Genomic DNA, 6046 nt, shown 5'->3' on the forward strand with positions numbered 1-6046 from the left:
CATCGGGGACATTGGGGACACCTGGGGGACATTGGGGACATCCAGAATGCACCTGGGGACAGCAGGGACATCTGAGAGGACACCTGGGGACATTGGGGACATCTGGGACTTCTGAGGGGACACCTCTGGGGACAGCCCTGGGGTCCCTTGGGGACATTTTTGGGGTCATTTGGGACATTTTGGGGTTTCTGGGATCCTTTGGGGACGTTCTTGGGGTCCTTGGGGACATTTTTAGGACATTTTTGGATTTTTTGGGGACATTTTGGGTCCCTCAGGGACATTTTTTGGGGACATTTTGGGATTTTTTGGGGACTTTTTTTGGGGTTGGGGATTTTTTTTGTGGTTTTTGGGACATTTTTGGATTTTTTGGGACATTTTGGCTCCCCGGGGATGGCGAAGGGGGCGTGGCCTGCGGGGTTTATGCAAATGAGCCGCTGCTTTGGGGGGCGTGCCCAGCGGGGTTTATGCAAATGAGCCGCTGCTTTGGCGGGCCTGTCTGTACAAACCAATAAATCGGTATAAAACCTTCAATTATGCAAATGAGGCGCGTTTGTCAGCAGGGGGCTGATTAACCAGCCGGGGGAAGGGACGATAATTATGCAAATTAAGGGAGTGTTTATGGAAATTAAGATGGCTGTTATGCAAATGAGGAGCGGCGAACGCGGAAGCGCGAGCGGGCTATGCAAATCAGCGATATGCAAACGAGCTTCATGCAAATAACATCAGCGGGGAGGGGTAAGAGGCGTGGCCTGATTTCCATATCGGGAAAGAGCGGCGCCGCGCGGCCCAATCAGCGCGCGGGATGCAAATGAGGGTGGGGGAAGAGGCGGGGTAGTGACGTCAGTTCCGTCGCGCGTGGCGTGACGTCACAAACTGGGAGAGGGGCTGGGGGGGATTTGGGGTTACTGGTTTGTACTGGTTTGTACTGGGAGGAGATTGGGAGGGAGTTTGGGGTTACTGGGTTATACTGGGAGGGGACTGGGATGAACTGGGATGAACTGGGAGAGGGGCTGGGAGGGAACTGGGAAGGAAACTGGGGGAACTGGGACAAACTGGGAGGGGATTGGGAGGGACTGGGAGGGGATTTGGGGTTACTGGTTTATACTGGTTTGGGGTTTGGGGTTACTGGGAGGGACTGGGATGAACTGGGACAAACTGGGAATGGAACTGGGATGGACTGGGAGGGGATTGGGACAAACTGGGACAAACTGGGATGAACTGGGAGGGAACTGGACCCAAATTTTGGGGCCGGAATTTTTTGGTTTTTTTCCGGAATTTGTTTTTCCCAATTTTTTGTCGGATTTTCCCGAATTTCCCCTTTTTTATTTTTGGTTTTTTCTTTTTTTAACCAAATCTTGGCCTTAAAAACGCCGAATTTCCCCGATTTTTCGTTCCATTTCCCGTTTTTAACCGAATTTTTGCCGAAAAACCCCAAATTTCCTTGAATTTTCCCCTTTTTGAGCAAATTTTGATCTCAAAAATCCCAAATTTCCACCTCAAAATTCCCAGGTTTCCCCCAAATTTTCCCAAAATTTTTCACCAAATTCTGACGTCAAAAATCCCAAATTTCCCCAAATTTCCCAATTTTTTTTCCTCCATTTCCTGTCAGATTTTCCCCCTTTTTTACCCAAATTTTGCCTTCGAAAATCTTAAATTTTCCTCAAACATTTCCTATATTTTTAACCCAATTTTGTCCTCGAAAATACCCTATTTCCCCAAATTTCCCCATTTTTATTCAAATTTTTACCATAAAAATCCCAAATTTTGCCCAAATTTTCCAATTTTTGTATCTTGACCTCAAAATCCCAAATTTTCCCCAAATTTTGACCTCAAAAATTCTAAATTTTCCTCAAATTTCCCCAAATTTTCCCCAAAGTTTCCCCAAATTTCTACATTTTAAACTTAATTTTGACTTCAAAAATCCCAAATTTTCTCTTTTTTTTTTCCCCAATTCAAACCAAATTTTGGTCTCCAAAAAATCCCAAATTTTTCCCTGAATTTCCCCCAAATTTTCCCATTTTTAACCAAATTTTTGCTCCAAAAATCCCAAATTTCCCCAACTTTCCCAAATTCTGCCCCCAAAATCCCAAATTTTTCCCAAATTTTCCCAATTTTTTAACCAAATTTTGCCCCTCAAAATCCCAACTTGTCCCCAAATTTTCAATCTCAAAAATCCCAAATTCTCCCAGAATTTCCCCATTTTTCCCCAAATTTTGATCCCAAAACGCCCAAATTTTCCCAAATTCCCCATTTTCCTCCCCATTTTCTGTCAGATTTCCCCCAAAATTCCCAATTTTTTTTTTTATTTTCCCCAAATTTCCTCATTCTTAGCCAAATCTTGACCCCAAAAATTCAAAATCTCCCCAAATGTTTCCATTTCAACCAAATTTTGACCTCAAAACCCCCAAATTTCCCAACTTTTAACCAAATTTTGCCCCCCCCCCCAAAATCCCAACTTTTCCCCAAATTTTCAATCTCAAAAATCCCAAATTTCCCCCAAATTTCCCCAAATTTCCACCTCAAAACCCCCAAATCTCCCCCGTTTTTTTTTCCGTATTTTTTTTTAATATTTCCCCCAAATCTCCGGTTTTTGGGATTTTCCCCAAATCGCCGTTTTTCCCCCCAGTTTTTCTCCATCTTCGCTTTCGCCACCTGCGGCGGCTTCGAGGGCTCCGTCACCTTCAGCGTCACCTGCGCAGGTGGGGACAACGCCACGCGCGTGACCAACGTGACGGCCGCCTACGGGTACCCCTTCAGGTGAGCGGGGACACCGGGGACACCCCGGGGACAGGTGAGGGACACCTGGGACACACCTGGGATACACCTGGGGACACACCTGGGACACCTGGGGACACACCTGGGACACCTGGGACACACCTGGGACACACCTGGGACACACCTGGGGACACACCTGGGACACCTGGGGACACACCTGGGACACCTGGGACACACCTGGGACACACCTGGGACACACCTGGGGACACCTCAAATACACCTGGACAGGAGAGGGACACCTGGGACACCTGGGGACAGGTGGGGACATCTGGGGACACACCTGGGACACACCTGTGGACAGGTGGGACAGGTGAGGGACACCAGGGACACACCTAGGACACCGGGGGACACCTGGGGACACACCGGGGACAGGTGAGGGACACACCTGGGACGCCTGGGGACAGGTGGGACAAGTGAGGGACACACGTGGGACACCTGGGACACACCTGGGACACCTGGGGCCAGGTGGGGACATCTGGGGACACCTGGGGACACCTGGGGACACCTGGGGACACCTGGGGACACCTGGGGACACCTGGGGACACCTGGGGACACCTGGGGACACCTGGGGACACCTGGGGACACCTGGGGACACCTGGGGACACCTGGGGACACCTGGGGACACCTGGGGACACCTGGGGACACCTGGGGACACCTGGGGACACCTGGGGACACCTGGGGACACCTGGGGACACCTGGGGACACCTGGGGACACCTGGGGACACCTGGGGACACCTGGGGACACCTGGGGACACACCTGGGGACACCTCAAATACACCTGGGGACACCTGAGGGCACACCTGGGGCCAGGTGAGGGACACACCTGGGACACCTGGGGACAGGTGAGGGACACACCTGGAGACACCTCAGACGCACCTGGGACACACCTGGGGACGCCTGGGACACCTGGGGACAGGTGGGACAGGTGAGGGACACACGTGGGACACCTGGGACACATCTGGGACACACCTGGGGACACCTGAGGACACACCTGGGGACAGGTGAGATGGGTGGGACAGGTGAGGGACACCTGGGACACCTGGGACAGGTGAGGGACAAACCTGGGATGGGTGGGATGGATGGGACAGGTGAGGGACAGGGACACACCTGGGGAGGTGAGGGACACCTGGGGACAGGTAAGGGACACACCTGGGGACACCTGGGGACAGGTGACAGGGGTGGCACAGGTGAGGGACACACCTGGGATGGGTGGGATGGATGGGGGACACACCTGGACAGGTGAGGGACACCTGGGACACACCTGGGACAGATGAGATGGGTGAGGGACACACCTGGGGACATCTCAGACACACCTGGGCCACACCGGGCCGTGTTCCAGCCCTCCCTGACTCACCTGTGCAACCACACCTGGCCCAGGTGTGCCCAGGTGACCTCAGGTCCCCCTCAGGTGATTCCAGGTGTCTCCAGGTGCTCCTCAGGTGTCCCCAGGTGTGCTCAAGTGTGCTCAGCTGTGCCCAGGTGTGCCCCGGTGTGCCCAGCTGTGCCCAGGTGTGCTCAGCTGTGCCCAGGTGTGCCCAGGTGTGCCCCGGTGTGCCCAGCTGTGCCCAGGTGTGCTCAGCTGTGCCCAGGTGTGCCCAGGTGTGCCCCGGTGTGCCCAGCTGTGCCCAGGTGTGCCCAGGTGTGCTCAGGTGCACTCAGGTGTGCCCAGCTGTGCCCAGCTGTGCCCAGGTGTGCTCCTTCCCCCCCCAGGTTGAACCAGGCCGTGTTCCAGCCCTCCCTGACTCACCTGTGCAACCACACCTGGCCGCGGGACGTTCACCTGGTCGGCGATTTCTCCTCGGCCTCCAGGTTCTTCGTGGGCGTGGCCGTGGGCGCCTTCCTGTACAGCCTGGGGGCGCTGGGGCTCTACCTGGGCTACCTGCACCTGTACAGGTGCGCGGGGTCGCGCCTGCCCCTCCTGGTGAGTGACCAGTGGGCATTTACCTGCCCAGGTGGGGTCTGGGGGGGTTTAGGTGCTCAGGTGGGTTTGGCTGGGTGGGATTTACCTGTACAGGTGTGCGGGGTCACACCTGCCCCTCCTGGTGAGTGATTTACCTGCCCAGGTGGGGTCTGGGGGGGTTTAGGTGCTCAGGTGGGTTTGGCTGGGTGGGATTTACCTGTACAGGTGTGCGGGGTCACACCTGCCCCTCCTGGTGAGTGATTTACCTGCCCAGGTGGGGTCTGGGGGGGTTTAGGTGCTCAGGTGGGTTTGGCTGGGTGGGATTTACCTGTACAGGTGTGCGGGGTCACACCTGCCCCTCCTGGTGAGTGATTTACCTGCCCAGGTGGGGTCTGGTGGGGTTTGGGAGCTCAATTCAGGTGAGCTCAGGTGGGATTTAGGTGCTCAGGTGAGCTCAGGTGGGATTGACCTGCCCAGGTGGGCTTGGCTGGGTGGGATTTACCTGTACAGGTGTGCGGGGTCACACCTGCCCCTCCTGGTGAGTAACCAGTGGGGATTCACCTGCTCAGGTGGGGTCTGGTGGGGTTTGGGAACTCAATTCAGGTTGGTTCAGGTGACCTCAGGTGGGATTTACCTGCTCAGGTGAGCCCAGGTGCGCTCTGGGGCTCTACCTGGGCTACCTGCACCTGTACAGGTGCGCGGGGTCACCCTGCCCCTCCTGGTGAGTGATTTACCTGCCCAGGTGTGCCCAGGTGGGGGGTCAGGTGGGGTTTGGGAACTCAGTTCAGGTGTGCTCAGGTGGGATTTACCTGCTCAGGTGAGCCCAGGTGCGCTCTGGGGCTCTACCTGGGCTACCTGTACCTGTACAGGTGTGTGGGTCCACCCCTGCCGCTCCTGGTGAGTGATTTACCTGCCCAGGTGGGGTCTGGGGGGGTTTGGGAGCTCAATTCAGGTGAGCTCAGGTGGGATTTAGGTGCTCAGGTGAGCTCAGGTGGGATTTAGGTGCTCAGGTGAGCTCAGGTGGGATTGACCTGCCCAGGTGGGCTTGGCTGGGTGGGATTTACCTGTACAGGTGTGCGGGGTCACACCTGCCCCTCCTGGTGAGTAACCAGTGGGGATTCACCTGCTCAGGTGGGGTCTGGTGGGGTTTGGGAACTCAATTCAGGTTGGTTCAGGTGACCTCAGGTGGGATTTACCTGCTCAGGTGAGCCCAGGTGCGCTCTGGGGCTCTACCTGGGCTACCTGTACCTGTACAGGTGTGTGGGGTCGCGCCTGCCCCTCCTGGTGAGTGATTTACCTGCCCAGGTGGGGTCTGGGGGGGTTTGGGCGCTCAATTCAGGTGAGCTCAGGTGGGATTTAGGTGCTCAGGTG

This window comes from Geospiza fortis, unplaced genomic scaffold (assembly GCF_000277835.1).
Source record: "Geospiza fortis unplaced genomic scaffold, GeoFor_1.0 scaffold526, whole genome shotgun sequence".
In the NCBI taxonomy this organism is placed as follows: domain Eukaryota; kingdom Metazoa; phylum Chordata; class Aves; order Passeriformes; family Thraupidae; genus Geospiza; species Geospiza fortis.